This window comes from Pieris brassicae, chromosome 4 (genome assembly GCF_905147105.1).
Source record: "Pieris brassicae chromosome 4, ilPieBrab1.1, whole genome shotgun sequence".
NCBI classification, from domain to species: Eukaryota; Metazoa; Arthropoda; class Insecta; order Lepidoptera; family Pieridae; genus Pieris; species Pieris brassicae.
The window spans coordinates 5,327,479-5,351,591 of NC_059668.1; the positions used below are offsets into that span (position 1 = coordinate 5,327,479).

General features: G+C 31.3%; 1 long non-coding RNA gene across 1 annotated transcript; it reads left to right on the top strand.

The window, feature by feature from the left end:
* Positions 1–285: 285 nt before the first annotated feature.
* LOC123708098 lies at positions 286–23,892 on the top strand. Its single transcript, XR_006753571.1, has 4 exons — positions 286–751; positions 11,594–11,773; positions 22,296–22,382; positions 23,643–23,892. It is a non-coding gene; the product is annotated as an uncharacterized LOC123708098 (long non-coding RNA).
* The last annotated feature ends 221 nt before the right edge of the window (positions 23,893–24,113 follow it).

Below are 24,113 nucleotides of genomic sequence, written 5' to 3' on the forward strand. Positions count from 1 at the left end.
GATAATGGTTTAGATTTACAATAAGACGATTTTTATGCCTTTCGGGTCCGTAAATTTTAATATAAAATCTAATTTATTATTCTTATTTTTTTTTAATTTGTGTGTTCACATTTACGTGTGAACTGGTCAAAATCAGCCGGATCCGTTGGTAATAAATAATTAAATTGAGGACTCATCCCAGTTTTCGTAATACCGGGACGTCCTGTATAATGCTTTACTTACACGTGTCTTAGCAGCTTAATATATTCGCATATCTTCAGAAGTTCATCAAACTCGAAGCGGGAAGTTATATTTCTTAAATAAAACGATAACCGTTTCAACCGGCAGTTCAGTTGCGAAGCTGATACACTGTTCACAACAGAATCAAAGATCAAAATCAATTTTCGGGATTAACAAAAAAATTAACGAAAAAGATTCAAAACGTAAACGTAACGTCGGATGAATTCTAATTTCAAACAAATCATTTGACTTCATGCAACAGCTTTCAGAGTGAATTCTAAACGCCCAATTCTTAAATTAGTGAATATTTTTTTTAATATGCCAAAGTGCTTCTTCTGTGTTATTTTTTCCAGCCGCGGCCGTACCATTCTATTCCGAACTAAACGTGTAAAATAACCCTTTAAGCAAAGATACATTTACTTTCTCCTCGACTTTTGTGTAAACCATGTATGAATCTTATGCGATAAGTGAAACGAAATGTGCCAGATTTAAAGTTGCAATTATTAAGTGATACAAAGAAAAGAAGCCGACTGTGAGTAAAATAGGAAATATACAATTGCATGTAAAAAATTATAGATTTTCGTTTCTGTTTTGCTTTGATTGTTCATATCTCTATCACTTTCTGTCGTTCGCAATAACAGTCATTTGACTGGAGTTGTCTAAAATGCTTGTAGCTGTTATTGAGCACAATACATTAAAATTAGTCGAAAATTAACTGTTTTTACGTCTATTATGCAAAGAGAACTTGTTCCAAATGAGTGAATAGGTTGTAGTTTTATTAAAATTATTATTTCCACTAAATCCCCTTGAAGATTGTATTGCCTTATCATGGAATCCATTTTATTACTATTTTTTATGAAAGGATACTGAATCGTTTATTTAAACCTAAACTAACAATCAAATATACATTCTTTACAATTTTCTTAACCGTAGTAATAATAAAGATAATTAAAATAAATGAAAAAACGTTGGTCCTTCGGTACCTTTAACACCGGCACCTTTTCATAATATTAGTTGGCAAGACTACACACGTTATATAAAAATCTATCTCGGTTTTTTCTTATCATTTACATCTTAGAATTATGAAGTTGTACTTAATAATAATGAGTTTAATGAGTAAAAGCGATATAAGGCGACATACAATAACAAATCCGAACACAAAATTTAGTTTATCATAGCTATTTCGATTCGATCTATTTGCATTGTTCTATTTCACATTACATTACTTTATGTTATTTTATACTACGTAGAAACTAATATTATATACTATGTGTCCAAAGTTCAGTCTATAATAATAAGTTATAGGTCGCTAAAGTTCGAATTGAACATCACTTAGTAATAATTAATCAGTTAATTAGAGATCATTTAATGGAAGATTATTTATGTTCTTAAATGTTAAACCAAGCAATATACTCATGATGTGGCGCCTAATACTTTAAATATTAGGTACTTACATATGAAATTGGCGTTTTGCACGGGTGTTATAAAAAGTAGATTTATTTTAAATAAAATATATTTAATTAATCATAGTATGTAACATTGCTGCACATTTGGAATCATACACGAAGCTAATTGATCCCTTTACTAAAAAATCATTTTTACGTTCATAAAATCTTTGAAGGGGGTTTCACTGCCCCATCAAAGTTGTTCCCATCAGATTTTTTTACCTTGCAAGAAGTTATCGAAATTTCGAAAAAAAAATGGTAATCTGTATGAGCAAAGTCCGGGGAGTAGGTATCTGCGGTGGATGTATTAGATATTTCAATTGTAGCTCCTTTTTTTTGGTAACATTCTGTTGTGAAGTATGTGTTCTAGCATTGTCGTGAAGCAGCAGTGGCCTAGAACTATTAACCAGCTTTGGTTGTTTAGCAGCTAGCTTCTCCATTAGAAAAACGTTTTCAAAAGTAACTTTTTCTGAGTCAATTTTCATCGAGAGGAGCGCTTCCAATTGTCGTACAGAATCGACTTTTCAAATCGACTGGTAATACAATCTGATAGCGTACATTTAAATCAACAGCTTATAGATTTTTAATTTCTGATTTAAAAAACTATAAACAATAAATTTTTAATCACTTAGACACAGAATTTAGAACTGTGACCCAGCTGATCCTTTAAAAGGACCAGTAGAATGGGAATGTAATGTAGGGAGCCGTGAATTTTTGAATTAAAATATTTAAAAAAAACTATTGTTTTTCGTAACAGTTATATAGTAACCCTTAGTATATTATTTAAATTGATACAAAGTATTGTCAATTTTTTCTTTTATCATTGCTTATTTGTTTCGTTTTAAAACCGTTAGCATAGACAAGTTGCAAAGACTTGACCTTACAAAGACACTGGCGGGGATGCATCTGCTTGATCACGTACAAAATGGCCGCCAAGTTGTACAAGTTAAGTCGTTAAGTTAAGTTAGTGTCTTGCAAACTGGATGACTATCCATCAACACTGGATATTATGCCGGTGACTTCACATGTAATTCTAGATTATTTTCATTACTATCCAGAAAAAACAAATACGGAATCTTACAAATCAGAGAGTAGAATCGCGCAAAAACCTAGAAGTAATTTAGACATGCGTAAGGATGATTAAAAAAATGACTTTACATGTAAATAACAATACAATTCTGATCTTATCTATTTTGTATTCTGATATAGCGGAATATGCTATTAGAAATAGAAAAAGTAAGTAGGCAACAACTTTTTAAAATTAATTAAATAATAAACCTAAGATTTAGTAAACAATTAAAAACCATACAAAAATACTGTATAATCTTATTAATTCCATATTTCTCTTAGTAGATTATATAATAAAATATATTAATGGCTAATATATTTTTTTTAATTTTTGTTTTCAACATGATACGCTACTTATATACGCACGATATTAATTAAATAATATAGATTTATAAATAATTTATTTAACCATGGTAAATTCAATGCGTTACTTGGATTGTTTCGGGTTATGACAAAGGCTTTTAAAAACATGTTTTATTTTCTGTCGTAATATTATGTGTTAGTTATAAATAAGAGCCATTCGCGAAACTCTCGCAGAAATTACGTCGTATGCCATAGTTTGACGGGACCTCACATACATTAGGTGACTGCACCTGCGCGAGGGCCGCGTCACAACTAGCATATAATTAATATTCACTATATTAGCGTTATATCCGAACCATGTTATATAGAAAATCACTAGCTTTCAAGCTACGCTAACCCTGTGTTACAGAAAACCACTTTCTCCTATAAGAACGTACAATTAGACTAATTATTAAACTATGTCGGTACCATGAAAGCTGATGTTATATTTAGTACGTACATTTTTCGAATTCAACCCTAACAGCGGTCGTTATTGAAATTCTTCATACTTGTCTGGTAACAAAAATAATGATGTCTTGCTATAATTATCTATACTTAGAAGTACATAGTAGGACCAATTGACTGAATTGCTAGTAAATGTATTATTATAATTTTAATTAAAATACGCTTATTGACAAATTCTTATTAATTAGTATAATGAAAAAAACTTAATTGAATTTTTAAACGGTTGGTTCAATTAAGGTTATTAAAATGACATGTTTAAATACTTTAATACATTTTATAATTATACCCAAATATTTATATCAAATCCGGCCATAGATAATACTGTAGAAATTGCGCGTATCCTAACAGAAAATAATAATAGAAACTATTTAGATTTTATTTTAAACTACTCTATAAAGTATGTCATAGAATCGTTTTGACGTTCGTAATTCAAATGTTATAAGAAAAAAGCAGTAATTACAGGTTATATACTTGATTTTAAGAATCATCCGAGAGATTTTGAAGATCAATCTCCATTGATTTACACACATTATAAATGAAGGTATTCCATTATGATTCTTGTCAGAATAGTGAATTTATATTATATTAAATCGTTTTTGCAGTATTATACTTTACTTCTATACAAATAGAACCTATTATATTGGAATAGACGATTCTGCATATGTAATTTAAAATCTTAATAGTTTAATAAATCCGAAAATAATATTTATTTTTAAATCCTGCATAGATAAATTGAATTGCAAATTTTTAAAATCTCCTATCCGTTAGTCGTTAGTTAAAAGCACACATATCAAATTTAAATAAAGCATTTTTAATTGCTTAAATATTAATCTTATTATATACTAGTTGTGTGATTGACCCGCGTGAATTATTAATTAGGTCGAATTTTGTACCTCTATCTTCTCGAGAAACAGACTATTTATTACATTTATTAAATTGGTATTCAGGAGCCCTTGGGTTTTTGTTCAATAGAACAAACAAATAATTTATCTTTAGTCAGTGTGTTAGGCTAACTTTTTGATGTGAAATTGTGATTTTGAAAATACGCCTTAACAGTCAAAGAATATTTTAACTTTGTAAACAAGACAATAAAATTATTCACACCATATAATGATTATAAACATAAAACGGCCGTAATAAATCATAAGGATTAATAATTGACGAACGAGGAAATCCTAAGCGACAAATATTTCTGTTTGAGGAAACAGGTTAGTTGCACAATTGAAATGAAGCAATTTGCCTTTTCCAATGGTGTGTATTTAGGGATAATTAATTCAATGCAAGTGTTAAGCCATATGCATTTTATGAAAATACTTGGTTGACGTGCTGTTATCATTTAGTAGTTCCAAAATTCTTCCATACAAACTTATAAACCACTTCTCGTCCAAAAGTCAGAATGGCCAAAATCGCACCCGTGATCTATTAAATATTATCACAATCACTGGTATAGTTCACTTTTCCTTTTGATTCATCGCTTTAATGATTTACCGTCTATTATCTACATAAAAATGTTGATAGCCCAGATTATATACCCTTTTTTTCATAGATAAGGTCAGCCTCTTTCACGTTCAGTCTGCCTGTCTGCCTCATGTCATCGATGAAAATGGTTCATGCCTTCATTGGAAGGGAAAGTGGAATATATATAATATATATATAATATATAATATATAATAATATATAATATATATATATATATATAATGAAACGTCATCGATAAAAGTCATTTGCCTAGCTGTTTGATCAACTGGCTGAATATCTTACAGGCCGCTAGTTAAACGACGATGTTTAGTTAAAAGGCTAGGCTGTTAATTGAACGAGTAATTGAGCTAGTTAGCTGCGACATTCACATAGAAAAAAATATATCGATTACTGTGATTTGAACACAAGCCTTCAAGGTTAAAAGTTGCCCACTTAAGCCACTAGATTTCTACCAATACTTAATTCAATTGAGTCTGCGTTTTGGACTTATAAATACAAAATTGCTTATTAAGCTTTTTCGACACAGAAGGATCTTTGAAAATTGAATCTCGTATTGTAAATCGTATTTATTAAAAAAATACAGTTTTCAGCAATATTATTATTTACAAAAAATTGTATTCCAGTTTACCGAACGCATAGTCACTAACACTCGCTATAATTTCGTACCTACTAACTAAATAGTTCAGAAATCGTAAAGTCGAGTTCCTGGTATGATAATAAGTCCGAGAATAGAAATCAAAATGACTTCGGTCTCAATGTGGTAGTTTTTGCATTTCTTGTTCATCGCGATAGCCAATTAGATTGCAAAAGCCTAAACTGTATTAGTCTCCCACCCAAACTGGACGACGCCATGAGTTTCGAGAAAAAATCGTTTTGTCTTTCTCTTGCAATCTAAGCTAACGACTTAAAATTTGAATTTGGCATTTACGACTCATTAAAATCTATGATTTCTGTATCTATAATAAAAGATTCTCATAAGAACATGTATATACACTATTGTCATACATATAAATTTTATTATTAAGTATTATTTAATAAATTCGCCTACACATAATGTCTGTATCTGGCGTGTAATATTAGCTATTTTGTAATATATGGTAGTTGTGCTTTCGATCAATGCTTGAGTTTCCCCAATGGAATTGTAGTATAGGTCAGCTTTACAGTTTTATTGAAAGTTAAAATGCACTGCTGGGATCTAGTCAAACAATCAGTACCATATTTTAAACGTATATTTAATGTAGACATGTGCTAAGTCTTATCATCTGAACGACATTATGGCCTTGTTCTAACATCACACGGCTTATGTTTTCCATCAAAATATCAAGAAGTAAAAAAATTCAGAGGCTTAATCAATTCTAAATTAAAGATTAAGCAGACTTGGCACAGATGTGTACCTATTAAAAATACAATAACTAAATATCTTATTTATAGATATATACCAACTGTTAACATATATAAAGATTTATTTTAATCATCTGTTCTGTTTTAGAATTATTCCTGTTATTTCTTAAATTTCTACATGATGTCACAGTATGATGAAATATTTTGAGCCTACACTTTATTATCATTATTTAATATTATTACGCACATTTTTATGTAACGCTCTATTGTAACGTTGTATTGTACTATATAAAATAACTATTATCATTCTTTCAATAGCTCCCCCGACCCCGAACGACGACTTTTATGAGCAAAAAGCTTGACGATTAACGATGAACTTATTGATTACTTTTAGTCTTAATTAAATTAATATTTAGTTTAATTTTAATCAAACATCATTAAATTCCGTAAAAGGTGTGATTTTAAATTCGTTAATAATTGAACACTTCATAATCTGCGGTTGCGGCCTTAGGACCTGAAGGTTAAAATAAAAATTGGCGCAAAAACTTGTCTGAACGAGGTGCAGTTGTACAACCAGTTCATAACCGTATAATACAAATTATTCTTTAATTGCATATAGCATTATTATAATATAAACTCTTTGGTTTAAAGTTTCGTCTCTCAGTGATACTAACACATTCAGTCTAATTGCTTGAATAGAAAAAGTTTTTTTTTCTAAGGAATTGTGGCGATAAAAAACAAAAACTTAAACTTGAACTATTTCAGCTCATAGTACGTATCAAGTATGTATGTACAATTATAAAAAAAAACAGTAGTAATTAGTTTTTGTAGTGAACTTCTGTATCGGCGGTGGAAAAAGATTACTGTCGCATTTTAGGATTACGAGTCACATTTTTCCGTTAAACAATGATAGTAACAATTCCATTACAATTAATGAAATTCTGTAACAATCTTAGTAGTAATAAGGTACAATGTAAAAAAATTATTATTTGTATTTAGTTCTATGATTATAAAAACCTTTTGTTAAACCATATCTAATTTTATTTTATTTAACCAATTTCTGTAAAGTTGCATATAGTAGATCATTTTTCGAAAAATAAAGTCATAAAGAAGTTTCAATTCTTACGTGTGTAAACACAAACATTTTTTAATTTAGTAAAAAGTAATGCACATTATTTTTCTCTCACTCTTCGTCATTTTATATTTATAATTTAACCATTTAATGTTTGCATTTAAATTATAGGGAACTATTATAAATGAATTTGTTGTTTTCATGAGACCTTATTTATCAAAATCAGGAACAGGCACAGCACACACAATAGCTGTATATCGTGTGTGCTGTGCTGTTAAGTGTTCTTATAACTTCACGGACACTAATCCTGGCAGCATTTCCTCGCTTAATGCAATACTTATTGTTGAGCGAGGAAAGCACCAGCCCTAGAAATTTATTTCATATATGCCTTATTTCTTATGACGAGAATAACTTCATTATATACTGATGCTACGATGGAAACCGTCATTATTATATGATAAATCCTTCGATCCTTTATAGTGTTTACGAATATATAATTACTATAAATAAATAATATAGAAAATAAATAATTACTCTCGGCTTGGTATATGGTATATTTTTTTTTCAACTTCTACAACTTATCGAATAATTTCCCATTCCTGTTCTGGACAAACACGATTAGATATATGCGTTCGTGTGACTTGCAAAGTCTCTGATTGGCTGTAATGAACTCCTACCACACGAACTATATTTCATAACAGAATTTATTCTACAATGTAATTAATACTTTAATACTATAACATAGGGCGCAGTTTCCAATAAGTATGTAAAAAATATTTGCTCGCAATATAATTTTGCATTTAAAAACAAGGTTATCGTGTTATGACAAGGGATACCTAATGTCAAATATACCTGCAAAATTCAAATCAGTTTTTGATACTATAATTGCATTTTGTTCTTAAAAATCTTGTATTTGCCAACACTGCTCATACAATTTTACATTAATCTTCTAAATAAAGATCAGTGATGGTCCAATGTCTAGAGCGTGTGAATATCAAACCTGACGTTGTGCGTTCGAGTACCAGCTAGGCACTAATGGTTTTTTTTTATATGTGAACAATTAACACTAACGTATGAGTGAAGGCAAACATCGCGTGGAGACTGCCAAGTCGACCGAAAATCGACGCTTCTATGTTGATCCAGACAGAGGCTGCTTATTTATAAATGAAATGATAAAATTTATGCAATCTGAGGCCAATAGTAGCATTAGGCTTGTAACATTTAAATCAAAATGACATAATGATTTAAAAATTCCCAATGTTTTTCCTTTTATTTTGGGAGGATACCTACACCAGCCTAATAGAGCCTGTAAAAATCTACCTAAATAATTGTATTAAAGTCAAACTTTTTGTTAAAAGAATGTCAAATATAGTAAGTAGTTTATGATACACGTTGTATTTGCTGTCAATCTTTTTATGTACTAGATGACCCGTTGAACTACATATCACCTACATATATTTGTGTCATAACTTAATACAGTAATTTTAAAACAGAACAAATATCGCACCTTATACAACAGCTATGAAACACAAATTTCTGAAGGCAAATATATCAACAAAGAACATTTCCCAGCAATTTTTATTGGAAAATCAAATTGTCGTTTTTAGTATATTTCTTTACTTATTATTTATTTCTATCTTGCTAACAAAAATTAAATATAAAAACAAACAATTACACTAAAAATATAGCCAAAGATGCATAATATTTATTAAAAGTTTCACACATTTACAAAAGGGAAAAACCAATATAAATGATTCAATACATTTAACTAATACCTAATTTGGCTATGTTGTGTGATGGTGTAAAAGTCAAGGTATGTACGTAAAGGTGTGTATGTGGGGTATGCTCATGATGCAGGTTATTTTGCGCTATGGATATTCTTAATACTCATTTTAACCATATTCCGCGATAGCTTAAACAAGCCAAGCCAATATTGGTCGATGTATGTCCAGGATGCGCGATACAAAACTGAGTTTTTGCATAACTAGTGTTGATGTAAGGACCATGAAACAAAGCACGACTACGAATCTTGTAGGCAGGAAAATGGAAGGGATTTTTTTCTAGAAGTGAGCTGCAAATTATTTGTTTGAGATGATGTCATGTAGTAATAAATCGTATTGTTTTCGTCGAGTATCTAAAGTAACAATTTTAAAATGTTCACTCGCGTTTTTTATTGTCGTTTTGAATCTTTTCAATATTTCTTTATGTACTATGTAACTAGGTGGCCACACCGAGCAACCATATTCGAGAACACTTTTTACATAATTGTGTAGTATATATAGCACTTTCACATAGTACATCATAAAAATGTTCACTGACACGTCTTACAAAACCAATCTGCTTATAGGCTTTGTCAACTATTATCTCAATATGGTTATTAGACTTATGCCTAAGTCACGAACACAATCTACTTCTTTAACGGATTTGTGATTATTAATATTATAAATAAAGGTAATTTTGTAGTTTTAGCTAGTTATTGTTATTTAAATAAATTTTGATGTAGTAACCGATATTCGGTTTTGTCTGTAATAATTACAAAAGTTATTTATGTCAGCCTGGACTTTGTAACAGTTTCCTTCTTTGTTTATTTTTAAGTATATTTTTTTATCATCAGCGAACATTAGTTAATTAGAATCTTGAATGTTACTATTTATGTCAAAGATATGTGTTGTATAGCAGGGGACCTAACATAAATCCTTGAGGAACTCCAGAACTTATATGAACAAAGTCACTTATAGCACTGCCAACCGCAACTGCCTGTAAACGATTTGATATATTTTACCAACACCACCGATGAAGGTAACCACGTATTCCTGGAGATATGTAGAGATGGAGCTTTTAGTGGATATAGGATAATGTGATTATATTTGTTTCCCTACGTTAATACCTACCCTGAACTTCTGAAAATACTTCTGGATAATAATTAGCTAAATAGGTTCCGCCATTCCCGAGTTTTAGTGTTTTAGTGAGACAGTATAATAGCAATTAATTTTTAAACATTATACATGAGACCACTTGACCTAAGATGCTACAATTGGAAGAAAAAAATGTGTGCATGCACTAGTATACACTTGTAAGAAGTGAAACTAATTTATGACCTTATTTTTCAAAAAATGATCTACTATATGCAAATTTACAGAAATTGGTTAAATAAAATAAAATTAGATAAAGTTAAACAAAAGGCTTTTATTATCATAGAGATGACTACAAATAATACAATTATTTGATTTTACCTTATTACTACTACGATTATTACAGTATTTCATTAATTGTAAAAAAAAATGACTATCATTGTTATCGTTATTATCTATTTTTGTTATTAATGGCTTCGAATCTCTTCGAATCAACCGTGGTAGGCACAAGAATAAGATGGAACGTAACGGAAAAATGTGACACGTAACCGAAAAATGTGACGGTAATTTTGGTACGGTAAATTGACGGTAATTTTTCAAACGGATTGGTAATCAACATTTTTTTGTAAAAGATAAAGCACTTAGTAACATTTAAATTATTTTTAGAATTCTAAACTATACTTTTTCTAAGTTAAATCCTAACCCTAATAGTTGTTAAATCAGGGTTCACACAACCAGTTCATGGCACGTTTAAAAATGTAAAGCGTTCATCGAATTAAAACTCCTAATAAATCAACCCTAATGTAACTATAATATTCTCAGAATCTAGTTCTTTATGTTTCTAGACCCCAAAGAAGTATTAAAAAACCATATTTCATGAAATTTTAAATATTTAATAGGTAATATTGATATTTTTTTTTTCAAAATTATTTTCACAGAAACTATTATACCTATTACCATCGCTATTCTAATATTGACTATTCAATTATTCACAATTTTGCTATTAACATCTTGTCCTATTAATAATTGACCATTTTAAACAATCTAATTTATTCATACGTAATATTTTGACCGTCTAAATATTAGTTGATAAATATAATACTAAAGAGTGTGTAAGTCCGCAATAACCTGTATTTTTGATGGTTGACTTAGTCTATTTTTTTTAAATTTATTAAACAACTTTAACAAGTCTTCTAACGAAAATAAAGACAGCTAACAAATACTGAATGATAAAATTATTTGCCTTCTAAACGCCGTAACACGCAACGTACAGCTGCATATGTTTTTATTAACTGTGTTGAATGTTACAGATTTCCTAAAGCCCAGGAGGCCCCGGGAAAACGAGCCTGGCTCGTGTAAGTCACGTGTACTTGCTGGCGTACTTTGACCTTCACAAATCAGGCCTTGACCAAAGATGCTATCCTAATGTTTTCTACGTGATTTTAAAACAAGACTACAATTGGAGAAACAATGTCATCGTCAAGTGATTGGTAATTAACATTTTTTTGTAAAAGCTAAAGTACTTATTTCCATTTAAATTATTTTGACAATTCCTGGTCATCGTTCATTTTATGTTTCCGTTATCAACGTCTTCCAATATGTATGTAAGTATTTCATAAATGTCGCTATATTTTTAGTAATTAATTCTGGTATAATCAACATAAGTAAAAAGCTGTGCGCTCTTAACAACTTTTTTATAAGCTGGAAAAATTTAAACCTCCTTCAAAGTTTTTCTGTGTTTTGATAAGTGATGACATTTCCGTAGCTATCAAACAGCTTTCCTAAAAGCCAATGGCAGTGTTTCCACCATAAGGTTTATAAATAATTTTAATATCACATGTGTTAATTAGTGATTCCTTTGTTTAAATTGTATGTAAAATATTAATTAATCGTTTTCCTGGAACGAATAGAAATAGCATTTATATCTGTATGTATAAGGTAATGACCACGGACTCGTCTGTTTAAAATTAAAGCATATTAATGAAGAATTTTGAACTGCTTCTGATACACAAGAAGACCGAAGAAATTTCGTTCGCCCCTGTACAAGAATTTACGCAATATTATCAATCTTCCGAAATAAAACTTAAAAGTATTTAGAGAAATATATATGATATGATTGTGTTTAATAATAATTCTCTTCAATCTGAACTATACAGACAAGTTTATTATAAGATATAAATCATACGAGTATATATTCTATAAGCCAATGGTAGAGACCATGGTAACATATTAAATATTGGTAATTGATATTTATTGTAGAGTGGAAAAACCGCGCGGGGTTTTTTACAATTGTATGGTTTTTGATACCATTAGTTTTTTTGCTTAATCATCTAGCTGCCACTATTACAGAATTATATTTACAATATTTTATTTATTATTTCTTAACACAAACGAGTTTTCATCAATTTTGGATGACTATTCTGTTACGTGGCACGTGAACAGCGGCTTACAAGTAGGTATACTATATATGGACACATCAGGAAAATTACTATTATATTAAAATATTCATTTGCACATAATTATAGCTGTAATTAAATGTAGCCATTCAATTCGGTAGTTGCCAAATAAAACACTATTGTATAGCCAATCATTAGAATTGTTGGTTAATTCCCCATTATTCACGGACTTACTTTTCATAGTATACCTAAGTAGCACTGAAATTTTTTAGAAATGAAAAACGGCTTAATGTCAATTTGTTGCCAATACTTTTATTGTCTTTCGATGTATCTTCTTTCCTCTCTACACATTGTCGCATTCGATGGAAACACTGAGAAAAGCAGTAGGCCCATTCTTCCTTAGGGGTCTCTTCTATGGCATATTCGTACGCTTTCACCGCATCTTCGTAAGGGCTCGTAAAGCGAATACCTCGAATTTTAACTTTAGTTCTTGGGAATAAATGAAAGTCGCAGGGCGTCAAGTCAGGACTGTATGGCGAATGACTTATTATCTCGACACCTGCTATAGTCAAATATTCAACAGTCTGATTTGTGGAGTGCGCTGAAGCATTGTCGTGTTGAAGGAGGATCCTGCTTCGAGAGCGCTGCTGTCGAATTTTTTCCAAGACAACAGGCAAACAGCTATTGACATACCTGACTGCAGTAACTGTCCTTCCACCTTCTAGCACAACTGTCCCGAAATGACCTTTCCGACCAAAGAATGAGGCAATCATGTTTTTTCCTTGTCTTCCTCCTTTCTTTACCTTAGTTGGCCGATCCTCGATAGGAAACACCGATTGAGGTAAATCTTTTGGTTTCGGGTTCGTAGCAATATACATATTTATATATATATATATATATATATATATATATATATATCGGGTATAGATTTCATGACCTGTGACGATGTCAAATACAGTATTCGAGTCACCGCCGTTGAACTTATCTAACATTTGGGGACACCAGTCCATGCGAAGGTGTTTCTGGTCGTCGGTTAAAGTAAGGGGAATCCGTCTGGTACAAAGTTTCCTGACGCCTAAATTTTCGTGTAATATTTTTTGAATTTGACTCATACCAATTCTTAGGCTCGCCCGTATCTGCTGATAGGTCACTTTCTTATCTTCCTCTATCATGTGCCGCACAACACTGATGTTATCTTCTGTATTCGCTGTTAAAGGACGTCCCTCATGCGGATCAACATTGAGATTGCTACGTCCACGCTTAAACTCGTTAAACCAATTGTAAACAGTGGCCCGAGATGGGACTTCATTAAGAAATGCTAATCGCAGCCTATCATACCTTTGTTGTTGAGTAAGCCCACAACGAAATTCGTAATAAATCACTGATCGAAAATTTTCTCACGTTAGGTTCATTTTCACGTGTAACAGGAGTTTTAGATTTGCCGCCCTTTTAAAAAAAAACAAATGACAAATAAATGCAATTTACTACATTAGGTTACCAAACAGTTATTGAAATTCAAAAAAGTTTTCTTTAGCAATGTTTATAACTGGCCAGTTCTAAACATTTTCAGTGTTACCCACGTAGCTTGCATTAAACTTACCATATTGTTAACATACCTTACAGTTTCATTACGAGTTGTCAAGACCTCTTCTTTAACATGTTCTTTAAACGCTTAGAGGCTTTTTACTAAGAGATTAAAATCATTTCAGAATAATTTATAATTACAATAAAGTATATATGAAATAAATATGAAAGTCCAACAACATGTCGGAGATTCAGTTCCTAACAAGAATTTGCATGACAAGCTCGGGCATGTTCTTTTAGCAGCAAAATACCTTAAAATCTATGTATGCACGTTCAATAAATCTTTGCAAATTCGTGCAAGGAACTTGTATAGCTCCGTAACTATTTACTGATCTTAATCTGTTGCCTGGGCTGCTAAACTAAAACGAAGTACCAGTATACTTCGTAAAGTTTATTTACCTTACATTACACATCACAATCATCTCACAGCAGCGACAGTCATTGCGATATTGTATTTTAACATTAAATAAGACTTTTAAACCTAAATAAATAAGGTACTTACGTACGTACGTACGTAGGTAATTTGTAAGACGGTCGAAGTCAGGGCTAAACCGACTCGTGAACCGAAGCCATGTTTATAATACAGTTTATATAAACGTTGGCCTTGTCAAACTTTTCGAAGTCTGGTTTGTATTGCTTTTTGTTTACAGAGAATTTTTTTAACAAATCTGTAAGGCTTCACATCCAATTTACTGAAATAAGTGTAAGAAAATAATTACCCGTTCAGAACTAGTTAGGTATTTTTATTTTAAAATTAGATCATTAATTTGCATGGTAAGCTAGCCCATGTACCAGTAGCAAAGGACCTGAAAATATTCTTCTGCGCGTCCAAATAATTTTTATGCAACTTGTGCAAGGAAGTCGGTACGTATACCTCCCTAAAAATTTACATTCCTCGATAAGTTGCGCCGGCTACTAAACTAAAACTAAGTACCGGTATATTATGTACGTATCAGTAGTTTTAGCGCTGAAATCGCCGATTTTCAAAACTTGGCATAAACTAAGCCCAAGTTACTGAATATATATATAAACGTAAGTGATGGACCTATTACCTACGGGTTATAGTTCTCGTCTCTCATGAAAACGTGACGTTCTTTCACCCTGTGTGGGCCTGGGTATCCGGAAGCTATATCCAGGATGCTCCCTTCCCTTGGTGAAATAATATGCGCTGGTTCGGCTGTCACGTATAATAAAAAAAAGGAATCCAATAATCGATAAGACTAAAACTAGCACTTACCATCAACGGTGGCTATCACACTAAAACACTGGATCCTTCAATGATAAATCAAAAAAAAGTAAATGCTATACGATATGCGGTATATATTTAGTGCGCACGCGACAGCGGTTAAAATTTAACTCCCTTGCGCCATTACACCGGGACACCACCTACCATCTCCGGTTCTCTCATCCTACTTTGATTGACACCGATTTAGCGCCAACACACCCTAACTGACTGAACTTTGAAACAACATAGACTAAGGCAAATAAGAACAAAAGTTATGATAATTAGAAGTGTAAACCAAATGTAAACAATCATCGTATACTTGAAGCTACAATTTATAAGTGTAAAATACACTTATAAATTGTATTTTAACATTTTCGTTTCCGATAATGTCCATAAGTGTCATTTAGATTTATGAACCTTTAGATAAGCCAGGTTTGTTTATGTTGGCGTCGCAACCCCTCTATCCCTAATTTTGTGTTAGTTATAAGCTTAGTTTAAAACTGTTAAAGTTAGTTCTTACGCAGCTTTTCTCCATACAAAAAAATCCCCACCGAACATAATTAGAGTCAAAGGCAACTTGTCGTCGAATGTGAAGACTAAATCCGTCCCAAAACGAAACAGTTGAAACAGGTTTTAAAACCTGTCAGAGCGTGCGTTTTATTTTTTAAACGCAATGTGGATGTATCTACAAACTGCGAGAACATCTCATCCGCAATTTTGTTTATAAAGACTGCGGTTCTTGAAAAGGCCTTTCTGTTGTTTTGTAAAAAAAAACGTATTATTACTCAACCCACTGTTGTCAAAAACCCACCAGAACCAAAAATTAAAACAAAATTAATTATAATCAGTAATCGTTTTTATTTAGTAAAATATGAAATAAGTTACCTACTAGCGTAAAGATAATTTAAGTTTTGAACAACACGCTCCTTTTGCTGTTTTTTTTTTGTATAAAATAGTAATGACGAACTATAATTAAAAGCACTTAAACTTGTATTGATTAGTAGAATACTTTATGAACTATGTTGCGCTTTTGTAACACTAGTTATATAAACGAAACAATCGTGGAGAAAATTTAATACGTAAGATTTCCATCAAGATTCCACTAAATAGCTTTTCGGTTTCAGTATACCAATATAAAGTGATTGGCAAAAGCAATCCCCACCAACAAATGTCGACCTAATATACCTACAGTTTTTTTTAACCCGCTCGCACGATACCACGCCCACGCCAGCCCATTTTGCAATGGCTGCACCTTGAACAAAAACCGAGACGAATTAGGGAACAAAATGAACCACAATTTAGACTGAACTTTGAACACCTGTGAATGTTCAAAGACAAAAGGATTAATTATTATACAATCAATGAACATAAACTTAAATATAAAAAATACACTTGTCACGGTCCTAACTAGACTGCTGTTACGTTATAGTCTATATTGAAATGTTGCATTTGCTGAACATTTGTTAGAGGACGCAATTTTATTTATGGGACATGTAGGGGGGGTCAATACAAGCTTACCCTCAAGTTTGTGGGGTTGGCGCCTTGACCCCAGCGGCCATCTTGGAAAAAGGGGTGAAACACGTTTTTGGCTACATCTCCTAAACTATCCATCATACATAAAATTTGTAAATACACATTTTGTAACGAATCACGCCTTCAATTATGTTTTTGTGACTTTTTATCATAACAATTACCTCTAACAAATGTTCAGTTTGGCCCTCAAATTGTAACATTTCAATGGACTATTAAAATACTATATAGTTATGATAAATATATAAAAAAAAAACAAATGCAATTATTTTACTATACACGGTAATTCGTAGGCACGCAAAAGGTTACTGTAAGAAAAACTGTCAATTTTTAAATTAAAGTCAATTACGTTCCATAAGAAAGTTGCTGGCTACATTGTAAATGGACTTCTACGTGAAATAGTATAACAAAAACTGTAATTACCACTATTTCGTATAATTACGTTGCTATGCAAGCGCAAATAACGAAGTTGTTTTAATTTTACTACATTCATCACATTACAAACAGCTTAAAATAAATTCTTATTCATTAAATTATCGTTTACTAAACTTGAATGCAAAATCTACATGACCTATAAAAATCGTATCTTATTTGATTAAAACGTGTCGGGCAGTATTATCACAAGAGCCAATGTAAGTAAACAAAGTCATTATTATTTAATTATTAAAAACTACAATAAATATCTAAGCAGTCTGCTGAGTGTTTGGAGAATGCAAAGAAAAACATATGATAAATATAAAGTAAATGAAAATTTATTTTTGTCAATAATAAGTTTGCAAGCTCATAATACCACCATTGCTATAGCACGTAAGAATCCATCATTATAGTCGCTGTATTAAAAAATATTTCGCTATTCTGTGTTTTACGACTATTGTTATTTATAGTATTTTCCCGATTTCTGTGAGAATAATTTTATATTCAAACGGCCCTATTATAAAACGTAGAATATAGCGCGTTCTATAGTTTCTATTTTCTACATTATAAAAAATAACGTCTCTTCTGTAGTCTAAGATTATTTAAGGTTTAAGTATTCTAAGGGATGAAATGATTATAAAATATCTATGTTATATATTTTTATCGATTCCATGTGAAGACAATTCATTAAACATAATACAAATTACAACAAATGCACAGTTATGCTACAACTCCTTGGCTGAATCCACATTGGGTGATTCCGTTTAAAGTTCGTTCTCGTTCCGGTCTCGTTCTGATGAAATATTCTTCGTATATAATTTGGTTTACAAAAGAACTTGACTTTTACGGATATCATGAATACATTTTTTTGTATAATAATACATATTTTATATTCAAATAAACGATATAATTGTGTGTCCACCTTTACGTGCCTTGGCCTCAGATTGCATTTGTTTTATTCATATTTTTTTTTATATAAAGGCAAGTAGGGCCTTCGGTGCCCAGCCACGACGAGGACTTTTGTGCCGAAGACATCGATAGATTTAGCATAGAATTTGTTTTTCGTTTAAATTGGATAAAATTATGCATAGAAATATTGTTGTGAGTTGTCTTTTATGTAAATCTAGTTGTTTTAATTAATAATTTAATTAATAAATTATAACTATGTTCCGTTTTATCGGTAAATTGTCCGCAGTGTATATTTTAAAGCGATAAATAGCCAAATTTAATAACATAAATAAATAACTTTTCAATTCGGATCAGTCGGTCCTGGGTTCATCACGATCAACCACAAACAAACTCTTTGTATTATAATAATAATTAATTAAATCAACGAGTTATACCAGAATCATTTTATTAGCAAATGTCCCGTCTTATTTAGTAATTATATCAAATATAGGAAATATCTAGTACATTTACAATATAAATTCTTAAAATAGAACTCACTCTAAAATGCAAAAAACAAACGTTTCTTCAGTAACATTGATTTGCCTACTACTTAACTTCAAGAGATAAATTTTGGCTCTGGGGCTATAAGTATAATTTGCTTTTGTAAGTTTTAGACTCTACATACTCCACGGTTTTTCCATCGGACTTATATAATGCAAAGTCTACAATTAATTGAAATAATCGTAGAATGAGGATAATTCAAAAACCATAGTATTAATATTGAAAAAGGTGAAACCAAAGAGTTCGTGAAATTGCTAAAGAGAGTGTGAATATCTCGTTAAATACAAAGACAAAGAGACAGGAGTTGACTGGCTGACGGGGGGTTTCAATAACGAGAAGCTCGAGAGCCATATCATTTAAAATGAATAATAATTTATTTTAAACTGGCAGAGGTACTTGATAGAAACAAATTCTTGTAGTAGAAACAGTAGTTGGTGTGATACATAAACTAGAAAAAAATGTAAATGCGAAGAGTTCTAATACAGTTAGCTCTATTACATCACTAAAAGAGACTTGTGCAACTGCGTGGCTGCAATGCAGAGAAAATTTCGTGTGATGTTCATCTTCCCACGAATCAAATATAGAGACTAGACTACTTTGTTCGCACCTTCGGAATCTATTCGCGCTACCCAAGTGGTTGCAAAAAAGCTTTTTTGTTCGTAAAATTTTACCACATATAGTGAAACAACGATCCCCTGGTGCGGGATTGACATACGTTTTTCTCTTGTATTAGAATATGTCTAATTTAATTGTCAAATTTCTTTAAATTTAAATAATGAATGGTTACTTAATCAAACAAATCTATTATCAAAGCAATAAAAAATGTAACATCTTAAAATTTAAAAATCAAACCATCCCTTAGGAGGAAAATGCTGGTACTTTCAGTCTCGCGGTCATTTGAAAGGAAATGCTAAATTAGCCTCAAAAAAGCTTGGTATGCTCAGCAAGGCAAGACGGTACTTGTTCGGAGGTTTAAAGTTGTTCGGATTAATACCTGCAGCTGAGTTTCATCAACGGACGTCGAGGCAAAATACGAAATTCCACCAATATACCTACATATCCGTCTTTCCACAACTGAACGTTTTTAAGGCCGTTTTTGCCACGCACCACCACTGTGTGGAACCAGCTGGCCGCTGAAGTATTTCCGAACCGAATAGGGTTCTTCAAGAAAAGAGCGATCCAATTCTTAAAAGGCTGGCAACTCACTCACGAACCTGATAGGCATTGACTGTCCATGGGCACTAACATCAGGTGAGCCTCCTGTCCGGGTCTATAAAAAAAAAACTTTACTAAACTTTTTCGAAAACAACTACCTTAGCGATATGATAATGTTATATACAAAGATCTATAAGTGGTCTGTTTAAGGAAAACCTTATATAATGGTCTTCAATAGAAAAACGGTAAATCCTCGTGTGGACTTTTTCCTTAAAGGTATTTCGTCACTAAGTCATTGCCCATCAAAATGCTTATAAAAAGTAGAAATTTAATTTTTTTTGCAAGTCATGGTAAACTATATGAATCAAACAAGGATAAATCTTTATAACTCGTTTAATTTATTGGATTTGTTATTCGTCCTGCACGTAATCCAAATTATGTAACTCTATGACGTCATTTAGCTTTGACGTCATGAAATACCAATAACAATCATAAAATTATGCAGCATAAGCAATAATTACATATCCAATAAGGATTTAATTGCATTTTTGTTCGTTATGTAAATCAAGATTATTTTTACACGATTATTGAATAATGCATATTTTTTTATTTATTCTAGTATTGCTGCGTTCGTATTATGAACATCTCAGAGATTTTATAATAAACCATGTTATAATGGTTTATTAAAATACACGGCAAAAGTTACAACAACGTTTTTATCACCAAGACTTCATTATTACTTTTTATAACTTCATATAATGAATATAGAATACACGACTGCACTTTAATCTCTTTGTGTTAAGGAACAATATATACATGTTAAATAATAATGACGACAACGATAATTTTACTCGTTATTTTAACGACGGTTTAGGTAATCAAATGTTAGTTCTTTAGAGAACCCTTTTATATATCAATAAATCTAATATAATAATTAAATCTACATTTTTCTTGGATAATATCAGGTATCAACTTCCAAATTTGTGATCACTTAAATTTCTTAATATCTGCCGTACGCGAGTCTTCACCGTCTTTCACCATAAATTTAGGATAGATATAGATACTAAATTGAGTGTCGGATTTTTTTAAATATGAAAACAACTCGATCCAGTCAAAAACGCTTTTATGCAGTTAAAGAAATCTTTTTAAGGTACGTAGATGTTAAATATATTATATTATAATTAATATATAGAATTCGAAAAAAATCTTCTTTTAATTTATAATCTAGAAATTTTAATGTATTATATTTAGTCCAGCCATAAGTTCTGTTACAAATGAAAATGCAATTTTTTGACGGCTTTTGACGGCTCCATATTCACTTTGTGCAAGGCGATCACTGCAATCCTATTTGATAATTAACACGAAAAAATATGTGAAATGGCGCAAAATCTAAAGAAGTTTTTAAAATAATATACATGTTCCAAATTCAAAATATATAAGAAGTCGAAAAAAATGGATTCTCATTTGTAACAGAACTTATGGCCAGACTAATTACATTACTAATTAAGTCTTATCTTGACGTGTGCTAGAAAAAACATAAAAGTACCAAAGATATTTTAGTAATTGGATCAATTGTTTCAACGTTTTAATTAAGCAAATGTCCATATGCGTAGTGGCTTTATCACCATGAGTTCTGATAGTGCTAATTAAGACCAATGTGGTATATTTATCGAATAACCACACTGGATTTATGAGGTGACCCTTATGTTTGACTTTTGTGTTTTTTAGGATTGATTATGCTATTTTATTGTACAATGGCGTATTAAGGTAATACGAAAATACTAACTACTACCAAAGTCGGTCTCTTGTTTGACCTGAAAAAAAACCATCACAAATATGGCACTACTACTATTTGAATATACAATATAATTGGGACTGAGAATAATTGAAAATAATACACTTTAAACGATTGCTTCGTTCCTACAGGTATTAACATATTTTTTGGATTATGTGCGTTGATCTATCTAGATGATGAATCCGACTGGGATCGGCCTTCTTATATCGACAGTTTACATTTTTATCCTGCTTTCAGTATTACAAGTACGTCACGCACTGCATTTTTTTTATCATCAAAACTTGTATATAGAAGTATGTGGAGCTGTGCAAATTTTTATTAATCTACATAAACATCATCTACTTGGCTATCATTATCACATAACAGTGGTGGATACCTATCTATGTATTCCAAATTTAGTTTAATTATGGCATTGCTCTTGTAATTTAAATGTATTTTTCTATTATATTAGTATACTTTTTTAGGTACCGATCCACAGATTGCAGGAGGACCTGCTCCAGCTAAAAGCAGCAATTGGTGCGAGGTGGCACAGGACCTTTAGTATGCTGGAAGTGAGTTAGTTTAACTATTTAATAAGAGAAAAAGCAAAACAACAGGCGGATTACTTAGCAGTAAGTTCTTACAGCCGCCCATGGACACCTGCAACACCAGGTGGTTTGCAAGAGCGTTGAGGTATGCTCTTCGCGTGAAGGGTCCTAAATCGTCCTACTGCTGGATTTCTCTTTACAAGCAGTGGTGTACCGCGTAACAACATGTATACGAAAACCCCTATTAGCAAACTGTTGTATTATCTGTGGGCTTGTAGAAAACACATAATACAGTTACCAAATGATTTACATAATAACATTAATGAGTAGGGAGCTGTCTTTCTTTTATTTTTATTAACACCTCGTTACCTTAAACATACATATAAAAAAAGGTTCCATAAGTTAGACAGCGGTCAGCTTTATCGCTAACAAGCGATTTCTTCTAGGCAACCATAGAATGGAAAAATAAAAAAATAACACCTACAGAGGGTAAAATTTTATAATAAATACATAAATAATTAATAATAATACAAAAAAAGGAAATAAAATAACATGTAACACTGACTAAAACTAAAATCTATTTTTTTAATATTATTATTAACAAAAAAAATATTTTACTTCCATACTTAAACACAATTTTACACATAAGAATTTATTTATATATTAATGAAATCCATATCCAAGAGGTGAGGAAGGGACAAGTTTAAAGTTTCCATAACCGACCGAAAATTTGTGGACACGAACTGTTATTTTCATACAAATTAAGTTTACGACTTTCTACATACACTACTATTAAAGCATCTTGACTAAGCCCCTAGCATTTATGTGCTTAAAGTGCTTAACAAATTCAAAAGGGCATTAAAAGTACATGTCAGAGTGAATATAGTGGACTAAAATTGGGACGTGTATACATAATATTAAGTTTCTCATGTAAATAAAATATAATTTTGTAATGAGAAATAAAGTTCTTTAAACTTTAATAGTGAATAAAGCGAAAGAAGTTTGTTAGGACCGTAAGTGGAAATCCGTGGTCTCTGCCTTCCGGAAAAAAGGTGTGAATAATAATGATAAATTCAAAGAAACATTTGAATTTTTACAAATTATGTTTTAATTTTTAACAACTCTGTAGAAAACATTGTATCAGTAATGGTAATGTGGTGCCCCATACCATACTAGCTATTTGAAAATACCCAATAACAGAAAATCAAAGCTGTTTCGACACAATTACTAAATAGTTAGTCATAAAAATTCTTATTGTCATTTACAGAGCATTGTTTGTTCAAGGTGAGTCTTACCCCGAGATATCGACCAGGGTCAGCTGCCAGGGCCCCCGTTAAACTCCTGCGCATCATAAACACGCTATTAGGATGACGAGCACGGAGCTACATGGCTACATGACCTTATCGGGAATGTTTTAGAGTGTTTTCGAATATCTTAGATGTAAGAAATTTTACACCGATTGTTTATAATGTACTTTTAATAAATATTTTTTGATGTCTCTGATACATTATACTACCACTTCCACACATTTTTAATATTTTTTTGTTCTTACCTTAACAGAATATAACAAATGTCAAATTCTATTCATACAGTAGTTAAATATGTTAAAAAACTCTCACTAAAAAATATCAAATCATCAATCAACACTTATTTTAAAACAAATATCGCAAATTAATTAGAATTAGCCTATCTAGCACTAGTCCCAGGCCCTGTTATTTACTAGACAATCGTTCACTTTGTTATAAGCCTTTTTAC